We start from the raw sequence: 12403 nt of genomic DNA on the forward strand, positions 1-12403 counted from the left end.
CAATTCCACTGCTCCATATTTAGTGACTGTAAAAGGCCCAGACCAACGAGACTTCATTTTTCCTGGGAAAAGCTTCAACCTGGAGTTGAACAAGAGCACTTGCTGCCCAGCTTCGAATGTTTGAGGCAAGATTTTACGGTCATGCCATTTCTTAGTCTTCTCTTTGTATAGCCGAGCACTTTCATAAGCCTGCAGCCTGAATTCATCAAGCTCATTCAGTTGTAACAATCTGCTCTGCCCGGGTGACTACCAGTCGAGATTCAGCTTCTTGAGAGCCTAAAATGCTCTATGTTCTAGTTCCACAGGCAAGTGACACGCCTTTCCATATACCAGCCTATATGAGGACATTCCTAAGGGTGTTTTCAAAGCTTTTCGGAAGGCCCATATGCATTATCCAAGCGCACTGACCAATCCTTACGAGTCGGGTTCACTGTTTTCTCGAGTATTCGCTTAATTTCCCTATTTGACAACTCGGCCTGCCCACTGGTTTGCGGGTGATAGGCTGTGGTGACCTTGTGCTTGATACCATATTTAGCAAGCAGCTACCCCAAGTATTTGTTGCAGAAATGGGTTCCTTCATCACTAATAATGACTCGGGGGGGTCCGAAGCAAGTGAAAATGTGCTTCTATAGGAATTTCAGCACCACCTTGGCATCATTCGTGGGTGAAGCCACTGCCTCCACCCATTTTGACACATAGTCAACAGCCACAAGAATGTATTTACCAAATGACACCGGGAAGGGGCCCATAAAATCCATACCCCAAACATCAAACAATTCCACTTCTAAGATGTTGTTTAGGGGCATCTCATTCCTCCTTGATATGTTCCTAGTTCTTTGGCACCTGTCACATCTCAATGCAAACGCATAAGCATCCTTAAAGATTGTCAGCCAATAAAAACCAGATTGCAGAATCTTTGAAGCTGTCAGGCCTCCATAGTGACCACCGTAAGGGGAAGAATGGCACCCTTGTAGAATGCCCTCCATTTCTTCTTCTAGTACACACCTTCTTATAAGTTGGTCAGCACATTGCTTGTACAAATAAGGCTCATCCCAGTAGTAGCTCTTGACATCATGAAGAAACTTCTTCCTCTGCTGGCTGGTCAAATCCGGGGGGAGCCATCCACTTGCCAGATAATTTGCATAATCGGCAAACCAAGGTGTTTGTGCCTGGGCTGCCACAAATAACTGCTCATCAGGGAACACTTCAGTTATAATTTCAGTGGTGGCTCCTTCCTCTGCTGGCTCAAGCCGAGACAAGTGATCAGCCACTTGATTCTCAGTGCCTTTTCGGTCCTTGATCTCCAAATCAAACTCTTGAAGTAGGAGTACCCATTTGATTAGCCGTGGCTTTGCATCCTTCTTTTCCATCAAATATTTGATGGCTGAGTGATCTGTGAAAATAGTGACCTTTGTCCCTATCAAGTAAGCTCGAAACTTGTCAAATGCAAACACAACTGCCAGCAACTCTTTTTCTGTCACAGTGTAGTTTAGTTGAGCTCCAGATAGAGTTTTACTGGCATAATATATTAAGTGAAACACCTTCTCTCTACGCTGCCTAAGAACTGCCCCCACTGCCTAGTCGCTAGCATCACACATTACTTCAAAAGGAAGAGACTAATCAGGTGCTGTAATGATAGGTGCTGAAATTAGTTTCTTCTTCAATTCAGCAAATGCTAATGAGCATGCCTCATCAAAAATAAACTTGCTATCCTTCTCTAGAAGATTACAAAGAGGCTTTGACACCTTTAAGAAGTCCTTAATGAACCTCCTATAGAACCCAGCATGTCCAAGAAAGCTTCGAAGCCCTTTCACGTTAGTCGGTGCTGGCAACTTCTCTATCACAGCAATCTTTGCCTTATCAACCTCTAAACCATCCTTTGAGACTCTATGTCCTAGCACTATTCCCTCATTAACCATAAAGTGGCACTTCTCCCAATTCAAGACAAAGTTAGTCTCTTCACATCTCTTTATGACCTTGGCCAAGTTCATGAGGCACTTATCAAAATTCTTCCCAAAAACTGAGAAATCATCCATGAAAACCTCCAAATACCGTTCCACCATATCAGTGAAAATAACCAGCATGCATCTCTGAAAAGTGGCTGGGGCATTGCAAAGTCTGAACGGCATTCTTCTGAAGGCAAATGTGCCAAAGGGACACGCGAAAGTAGTCTTGTGTTGATCCTCTGGCGCAATCACAATCTAATTATAACCGGAATACCCGTCTAATAGGCAATAAAATTCCTTACCCGCCAGCCTGTGCTACATTTGGTCAATAAAGGGAAGCAGGAAATGATCTTTCCTAGTGGCCTTGTTGAGCCTCCTGTAATCCATGCAAATCCGTCACCCTATTACTGTTCTTGTGGGGATTAATTCATTCTTTTCATTCTCAACAACAGTGATCCCCCCTTTCTTAGGAACACATTGAACCGGGCTCACCCATGCACTATCCGAGATTGGATAAATGATCCCTGCATCTAACCACTTTATTACCTCCTTCTTGACCATCTCCTTCATAATCGGGTTCATCCTTCTTTGTCCCTCTATAGACCCCTTTTTATCATCTTCTAGGAGAATCTTGTGCATACAAAAGGATGGACTTATGCCTTTTATGTCTGCTATAGTCCAGCCGATGGCTCCTTGGGATTCTCTCGAAACCTCTATTAGCCTGCCCTCTTGGTCTTGCGTCAATAAAGCAGAAATAATGACCGGAAGTGTAGAAGAATTTCCTAAGTAGGCATACCTCAAGTGTTGAGGCAAAGGCTTAAGTTCGAGGATTGGTGGCTCTTTTCTTGAGGGCTGAGTGGGCTGGTGTTTCCGTTCAGTCAAATCTAGAGACTCAAACTTCCTTGTGTAGCTCGGCATTATCACATTTGCTCCCACCCACTCTACTTGCTTAATGCCTCCTTCCACATTACTCTCGAATTTATCATGCTCAAGTGTTTCTGCCACCAGAGAGTCAATAACTGAGATGGCTGAGCATTCTTCAGTTTCACTCGGGAACCTTAGTGCCTTGAACACATTAAAGGTAACCTGTTCTTCTTGTACCCTCATGGTCAATTCTCCTTTCTGAACATCAATCAAGGTACGGCCAGTTGCAAGAAAGGGCCTCCCCAAAATTATGGGCACTTCTCTATCTGCTTCATAATCAAGAATAATAAAGTCAGCAAGAAACATGAACTTGTCCACCATTACCAGTACATCCTCGATCTTTCCTTCAGGAGTTGCAATTGACTTGTCAGCCAGCTGCAAAGACACTGTGGTCGGCCTTGCTTCTCCAATACCCAACTTCTTGAATATGGACATCAGCATCAAATTTATGCTAGCTCCCAAATCACAGAATGCTCTACCAAAGTATTGGTTTCCAATAGAGCATGGAATAGTAAAACTTCCTGGATCCTTTAGCTTGGGCGGGAGTTTGTTCTGCAGAATAGCACTGCATTCTTCGGTCAAAGCCACTATTTCAAACTCTCCAAGCCTGCGTTTCTTGGTCACGAGATCCTTCATGAACTTAGCATAGCTTGGCATTTGTTCTAAGGCTTCCACTAGCGGTATGTTGATGTGTAGCTGTTTCAAAACATCTAAAAACTTGCGAAACTGCCCATCTTGTTATTGTTTCTGGAAGCGCTGTGGGAATGGTAGAGGTGGTCGGCTGCCACTGGTGTTGCTGGTCTCTGCTGCTCCAGAATGCTACGGAAATGCTGCAGCATTCTGCACAACAGAGTCCAGTTGCTTACTCCTGGGTTGTTCTTCTTGCAACAGTGTTTTCTTCTCTCCCCCTTAGATTGAAGTGGGCTCTATGTGAGCAGCCAGAGGTTTTGCCCTTGATTCCAACTCCTTTCCACACCTTAGAGTGATAGCTTTGTAGTGTTCTTTCCCGTCTCTTCGTGGATCTTCGGTATTGCTTGGTAGAGAACCTTGGGGCCTGTTGTTGAGAGAATATGCAATCTGCCCAACCTGATTTTCTAAATTCCGCAGTGCTGCATCATGGCTCTGGATTTTGGCTTCACTCCTTAAAATAAACTCTTTTAACAAGCTCTCCAAAGAGCTAGATTGTTCCACAGTTTGAGTTCTTTGTTGTTGCGGTGGATATCCAGGTGGATAGGTGCTTCTGTGGTAGGCATTGGGTTGACTAGTTCCTGCTCCCTGATTACTCCATGATAAGTTTGGATGTTGCCTCATCCCTTGGTTATGAGGATTTGAATAGTGATGATTACCCCTGTTGAAATTAGCAACATAGCATGGAGAGGTGGGGTTGGATGGGTAATCTTCATATTGGTGGCTATCTCCACAGTAAACACATGAAAAACCAGTAGTGTGCACTACATTTACCCCTACCGATGTGTTTAATGCCTTTACCATATTCGTCAAGGATGACATTTGCGCTGAGAGTGCAGTGATGGCGTCAACCTCGTGAATTCCAGTGGCCTTCCTTGCATTATGCCTCTCGGTTGGCCATTGATAGTTGTTGTTTGCCATCCTCTCTAAAATCTCTATGCATCATTATAAGATTTGGCCAAAATGGCTCCACCTGCTGCGGCATCCACTATAGCCCGTGTTTGCCCATTGAGACCATTATAGAATGTCTCCATTTGAATCCAGTAGGGGATCCCATGATGAGGGCACTTCCGCAGTAGTTCCTTAAATCTATCCCACGCTTCATACAATGACTCCCCATCTGCTTGTTGGAACGAGGTAATGTCATTCCTTAACTTGGCATTCTTGGTTGGAGGGAAGTATTTCATGAGAAACTTTTCTGTCAACTCATCCCATGATGTCACCGAATTCAGAAGCAAGGAATTCAGCCACACTTGTGCCCCCTATCCCTCAAGGAATAAGGGAATAGCTTCAACCTCAATGTATCTTCAGTCACCCCGATAGCTTAAAAGCATCACTCACTTCCATAAATTGTCTAAGATGGATGTGAGGATCTTCAGTTGCCATGCCACTGAACTGCCCCACGGTCTGGAGCATTTGGAACATCATGGGTTTTAGCTTGAAATGAGGCGCCTGAATTGCTGGCCTTACGATGCCCGGGTTGAGTCCATGCAAAATGGGCACTGCATAGTCTCGAATGGCCCTGTTTCTATCATCAATCGGCTCTGGTTGTGGAATAGGGTTGTTGGCAATTACTTGCTGCCCGTTGTTTCCTGTTGCCCCTTCTGCCATGTCTCTCACTCCTGCTAAGCCTTGTTGTTCCCTTCTCCTAGCTCGAAATGTTCTTTCGATTTCAGGATCCAAAGGCAGCAACTCCAAGTCTTGCGGTAGATTCATGCAAGTAACTCTAGTAACCTAAGGAATTAAGAACCAAATGAATGAGATTAAAAAGTAAAAAAACGTAAAAACAAATTAACTCCTACAAATACTTTAATGATTTCAATTCCCTGGCAACGGCGCCAAAAACTTGTTGCGTGATAATTATGCTCGCAAGTGCATGTGTCGCTAACAAGTAATAAAGTGTACACAAGTACGGATATCGATCCCACGAGGAATGAATCACCAAAATATGTGTCGGGAGTTGTATATTCAACAAAACAAACAAGAAAGAAATTCGGCACAAATTCACTAACATGATGTAATTAAAATGAATGCAAATGAAATGAAATCTAATGGCTAAAAGTAACAAGAATGTAGTTATGGGATGTAATTTAGTGGTAAAAATGAGCTAGGCCTGCTAACTTCTCCTCTACTGTAAGTCTGACTAGAATGTTACCAAGAATGCTGCAGCATTCTACTATCCTGTCAACAGAAACTCGTTGATGCATAAAGTTCTTCCGAATTGATTATGACTGTGGTCCCTCAAGATATTTCCAATACATTCCTATGTAGATCCAGCTATAGGACTGCAGATTTAAGCTCAGGTTTCATTAAGTTATGCAAGGTGAATAATATATCCCTACCCCATCCACTAATTAACAACTCAGCAAGTTCATTGAACAAGCATCATTCATGCTAATCCGATTAAAACTAACCCTTCCAGTAGTAATCTTAATCTTGTATCCTATGGGCAGTCAAGAATAGAAATAGATATTAGCTCACATGAATGAACAGGAATAGTAGATTAATAGCATCTCAGAAACAACTTATCATTCTTACAATATTGGTTCCATTAGCAAACCTAGCTACAACAACTTAGTTCATAATGATAGTTACAAGATCCAAAGCTCCAGTACAATCCATATCTAGAATTAGTAGCTAAATGACAAAAGAGAGTTAAGCTAACAGAAGAAGAACAAGTTCGGCTGGATCTTGGATTCCTCTGTGGCTGGCCAACAATGTCCTTCAACTTACAGCTCTCACGTCTTTGTATTCTCCTTCTAGGCTGAAAATTACGTGTTGTTCTGCTTTCCTCAGCTCTCCTCTGAAGCTTTTTCCTCTCTGAATAGTGTCTTTTTGTGTTTTCTGGTGTCTTGGTACTCTTTCTGTGTGCTCACTATTTTTCAAACAGCAACTGTCTTCTTTTTATATTGATGCCCAATTCTCTCTCTTCCTCTTTTTCTCCCCCTGGCGGCTGCCAACTTGTCCTGAGAGAAACATTCCCTTCTAGGGCAACACAAGGGCTGAGGTGTCACTGCTGATGTGCACAGTGGACCCAATTGACACTTCTTAGCCAGCTCACACGAATTCCTTCTGGCTGCTTGTTCCAGCTAGTGCGCTAACGTCAATCAGCTGCCAGCTAATCCCAGAATGCCGCCCAGAATGCTGTAGCATTTTAGCCCAACACTTTCCTGCAAGGACTGACACAGCATTAGCCAGTTTTTCACCTTCTTTTACTTCCAAATTACCAATTTTCACTACCAGAGGTGCAACAATACAGAATTAGGCTAAAGTAAATGCAACTCTACAAATCTACTGTAAAACATACAATAAACGAGAACAATCACTCAAGGACACACAATTTTAGGCTATAAAACCAGTGGATAACTCTATTTCTTAGAGTTGTCATGTTCTTTTAACAAACAGCTATATAGCATCGAATGTGATTAACACCAAACTACAGGATCTGTGAAATGTTGCTCTTTCTCATTTTTTTTAATAGAAAAATAAGAAATGATGCTCTATTACATAAGATCATTCCTATCTAACCCAAAATTCATCCCTCAAGCATATGCACCAAGCATACCACTAACCATGTAATGATGTTCTAATAGTGATTTATCAGCTCAAAAGGTCAATGAAAGTTCAAAAGTCATTTACTCTACTCACCAAAAATCAAGCACTTAAACTTGGGAATTTTCTCAGCTGACATGCATTAACATCCATCTTACAACAAGGTTTAGCATCTGCAAAAAGAAACTCTGGAAGTCATTTCTTAGTAACCAAGATAGCAAAAATCGACCCAAACCAATCATTTTGAATCATACTTAGACAACTTTGCAAAAATTTTAACCCAAATATCAACATGACAAAAATCACTCTTACGCATGAATATGCTCACCACCCCCAACCAAAATCAGACAGTGTCCTTAGTGTCAAAAATTATGGAAATATAGAGAAAGAAGACACCTGGACAATGAACATTCCACATATGAGCACAGCTTGAGCTTTTTGATATGATTCTCCAAAAACACACATAAAAAAAATGTAAAATAGAAGCAAAGAAAACAGAAAATGAAGATATGGTATAGAAGATGTGAGCCAACTACTCGGGGCTGGTAAACGGGGTCGTCGAGAATGATCTCTTCAACCTGGTTCACCCGCTCTAAGTAATTCTTCAGACGCTGACCATTTACTTTGAGGATTCTCCCATCGGTCGGGTCCTTAACCTCGATAGCACCATTGGGAAAAACACGTTTCACTATGAACGGGCCAGTCCACTGCGACCTCAACTTACTGGGGTGGAGATGCAAACGGGAATCATAGAGATGAACCCGCTGATTCAGCTCGAAGTTTTTCCTCAGGATCAGCTTATCATTAGCCGCTTTCATTTTTACCTTGTAGATCATGGAATTATCATAGGCATCGTTCCTTAACTCCTCGATTTCGGAAAGCTGGAGCTTCCGATTGACACTGCAACGCTGAGATCGAAGTTGAGGGCCTTGGTAGCCCAATAAGCCTTATGTTCAAGCTCTACAGGTAGATGATAGGCTTTTCCAAAGATAAGCCTATAAGGAGACATCCCAAGTTGGGTTTTATAAGCAGTACGGTATGCCCAAAGTGCGTCCGAAAGGTGCAGAGACCAATCCTTGCGATCGGGATTAACCGTCTTTTCTAGAATTTGCTTAATCTCCTTATTGGCCAACTCAGCTTGGCCATTTTTTTGTGGGTGATAGGTAGTTGAAACTTTATGAACCACACCGTACTTGCGCATCAGAGCCTTAAAAGAACGGTTGCAGAAATGGGTGCCTTGATCACTGATTATGGCACGCGGCATTCCAAATCGAGATAACACATTTTCCTTTAAGAACTTTACAAAAGTAGTGTTATCGTTGTTCCGGCACGCCACGGCATTTACCCACTTAGACACGTAATCCACAGCGAGGAGTATATAGAGGAATCCATAAGAAGGTGGAAATGGTCCCATAAAGTCTATCCCCAGCAATCGAATATTTCTATTGTGAGAATCGGGTTCAAGGGCATCATATGGCGACGGGATAAAGCACCTAGCTTTTGGCACCTCTTACAGGAACAGCAGAAGTCATTGGTGTCCTTGAATAAAGTGGGCCAATAGAGACCACACTACAAGATTTTCACGGTGGTGTTCTTCACAGAAAAATGACCGCCACATGCATCGTTGTGGCAAAAGTTTAGGACACTAGACACTTCATCATCCAGGATGTATCGTCTCATGATCTGGTTGGGGCAATACTTAAAAAGATAAGGGTCATCCTAATAAAAGTGACGAACCTCGACCAGAAACTTACTCTTATCTTGTGCACCCCAGGTAGATGGAATCTCACCCGTCACCAAGTGACGGCGAAGAGATGTTCACTGGGGAAGTCATCTCCAATAGCAGGAATTTCAGCGGAATCATTAAATTCAAGACGAGATAAGTGGTCCGCCACTACTTTTTTGACTCCCTTCTTGTCCTTGATTGTCAAGTGAAATTCTTGCAGGAGAAGGATCCACCTAATTAAACGCACCTTGGCATCCTTTTTGGAGAGAAGGTACTTAAGGGCGGCATGATATGTGAAGATGGTGATAGGTGAACCAATCAGATATGCACGAAACTTGTCGAGGGTAAATACTATAGCAAGTAACTCTTTTTCAGTAGTAGAGTACTTCATTTGAGCACTACTCAGATTACGGCTTGTGTAGTAGACAACGAAAGGCTTCTCCTCCCTTCGTTGACTAAGAACGGCCTCCACAGCGTAGTTACTTGCGTCACACATGATCTCGAAAGGTAAGCTCCAATCTGGTGACTGCATAATAGGGGCAGAAGTCAGTTTTGTGATGAGTGTGTGGAATGCATCCTCACACTCTTGTGTCCAGTTGAACACAACATCTTTTGCTAGGAGGTTGTTTAGCGGTCTCGCTATAGATGAAAAGTTCTGAATGAACCTCCTGTAGAATCCGGCGTGCCCCAGAAAAGATCGGACATCTTTATTAGCCTTGGGGGTGGGCAGGTTAGAAATGAGTTCAACCTTAGAGCTATCGACCTCAATTCCTCTTTCAAAAATAATGTGCCCAAGAACTATATGCCGGATGACACCATGAAATGACACTTCTCCCAATTGAGCACAAGACCCTTCTCTTCACAACTTTGTAGAATGGCTTCTAAGTTGAAAAGGCATGTGTCGAATGAATCTTCGAAGACTGTCAAATCATCCATGAACACTTCCATGCATTTTTCGATCATGTCGCTGAAAATGCTCATCATACACCTATGAAATGTGGCAGGTGCGTTACACAGTCCAAATTGCATTCACCGAAAGGCATAAGTGCCAAAAGGACATGTGAATTTTGTCTTATCCTGATCTTCTAATGGTATCTCTATCTGATAATATCCTGAATAACCATCGAGAAAGCAATAGAAACGATGCCCAGCCACTCGTTCTAGGATTTGATCGATGAATGGAAGTGGAAAATGGTCTTTGCGAGTGGCGGCGTTAAGCTTACGATAGTCAATACACATGCACCAACCAGTCACGACCTTTGTGGGAACTAGAGCCCCTTTCTCATTTTCCACCACAGTGACCCCCGATTTCTTTGGCACTACCTGGGTCAGACTAATCTACTTGCTATCAGCAACAGGATAAATGATGCCAGCATCTAATAGCTTGAGAACCTCATTCTTCACCACTTCTTTCATTGTTGGATTCAATCTTCTTTGAGGATCTCTTCGCGGGTTAGCTCTTTCTTTCAAATGAATATGATGGGAGCAAATCAAAGGACTGATCCTTTTAATGTTAGCAATGGTCCAACCCAATGCAGATCTATGCTTTTGCAACATTTTGATCAACTGCTGCTCTTGTGATGCATTGAGTTTGGAAGAAATGATAACAGGAAAGGTATCGCCGACTCCCAAAAATGCATGTTTCAATCCTTCAGGTAGTTGAGCAAGTTTGACTGTAGGGGTCTCTTCGATGGAAGGCTTTGGTTTCTCTCTCCCTTGCGGAAGTTCCTTGAAACACAATTGCTTAAACTTAATTCCTCTGTCCTGTGAGTTGTTGAAAATGGCATAAATGTTAGCCAACTCATAAGGACTAGAACTTTCAGATTCAGAATTTTGGACAAGGTTTTCAAGATATTCAGAGTTGCTTTGTAGCAGAACCTCCTCCTCGACAAGTGTGTCGATCAGGAATGTTTGGTGACACTCGTCATCACCTTATGGTTCTTTTACAGTGTTGAAAACATTTACCTCGAGAGTCATATTCCCAAAAGAGATCTTCATTAGACCATTTCTACAATTAATTAGAGCATTTGCTGTCGCGAGGAATGGTCTATTAAGGATGGTCAGGATTTTTGACTCCACATCAACCACTGACTGAATGTCCAAAACAACGAAATCCACAGGATAGTAGAACTTATCAACTTGCAATAACATATCTTCCACTATTCCTCGTGGTCTCTTAATAGATCGATCGGCTAGTTACAGAACCACAGATGTGGGCTTAATATCTCCAAGACCTAATTGCGAGTGGACTAAATAAGGCATGAGGTTAACACTCGATCCTAGGTCTAACAATGCTTGGCTGAATTCGCGTGTCCCAATGGTGCAGGAAATGGTGGGACAGCCAGAATCTTTGTACTTCAGCGGTGTTTTCTCCTCAATCACCGCGCTCACTTGGTCCATCAAGAATGCAGTCTTCTTGACATGGTACTTTTTCTTTATAGTGCACAGATCCTTTATAACCTTGGCCTAGGCCGGCACTTACTTGATCACATGTAGTAAGGGACGATTGATCTTCAATTGTGTCAAGTGCTCCAGGATCTCACTTTGATTTTTCAGTACTTTCCCAGCAGGTCGGATAGCTTGGGGGAAGGGCATCTTTACCGAAATTTTTGTTGGCTCTTCTTTCTCCTTAGCTGATTCTTCATTACTCAAAGTGGTAGTACTTGTAGATGGCGCGTCTGAATTCTTACCACTTCGAGTAGTGATGACGTTAACTTCCTTGATATTTTGACCTTCAGAGTTGGAAGTTTGAGCCATATTTTGTCCTCTCAAATTGGACTGGGCTTGTGATGGAAATTTACCGCCCACTTGAACGGGTAAAGCTTTTGTCAGCTTTGTGATCTGACTTTTTATTTCCTTGTTCTCTTCCACCAGCTGCGTGAGCATTGAATCAACCCTTTGATTTGTCATATTTTGCATGTCCATAAAAGCTTTTAAGGTATCCTCTAGAGAATTTCCTTTCGGCTGCATGTTATTCTGAGGCGCAAAATATGTCCTTGGTGGTTGAGATTGTTGCTCTGATCTCCATTGCCCTCCAGATGATTCTGCTTGTTGGTTCGAATCTCGCAAACTGAAATTCGGGTGGTTTTTCCAACCAGGATTGTAAGATTCTGAGAAAGGTCCGTAAGGCTTCTTGTATGTGCCCAATGCATTGAACTGCTCCTCATACACCCCTCTCATTTCACTTAAAGTGTCGCAATCCTGAGTTAGATGGCCCATTCTACCACAAACTAAACAAGGCTCATGTGCCTCTGTCCTTGCCACCATGTAGGATCCTTTACTATCTTTACTTTTGAAGGCCTCAATTTGCTTCATTAAAGCTTCAACTTGGGCCTTGAGGCTGTCCTCTTCCCTTAATTGATAAACTCCAACTGGTCGGGACCTACTGGTGCTCTCAGTAGCACTCGGTCTAGTCCAAGTATGAGCTTTCTTAGCTAACTCATTCAGGTACTTGATAGCTTCGTCAGGATCCTTTTGGAGAAAATCCCCATTGCACATCATCTCAACAAATTGGCGCTCTCGGATTGTGAGTCCATCGTAGAAATAGCTTACGAGGCGCCAACTTTCA

The 12403-nt window shown here is 42.7% G+C and overlaps 1 non-coding gene across 1 annotated transcript; it reads left to right on the top strand.

Moving 5' to 3' along the window:
• Window positions 1-4607: 4607 nt before the first annotated feature.
• LOC112091232 lies at window positions 4608-4714 on the top strand. The gene has a single exon (XR_002902047.1). It is a non-coding gene; the product is annotated as a small nucleolar RNA R71 (small nucleolar RNA).
• Window positions 4715-12403: the final 7689 nt, after the last annotated feature.

This window comes from Morus notabilis, unplaced genomic scaffold, assembly GCF_000414095.1.
Source record: "Morus notabilis unplaced genomic scaffold, ASM41409v2 Scaffold97, whole genome shotgun sequence".
Classification (NCBI taxonomy): Eukaryota; Viridiplantae; Streptophyta; class Magnoliopsida; order Rosales; family Moraceae; genus Morus; species Morus notabilis.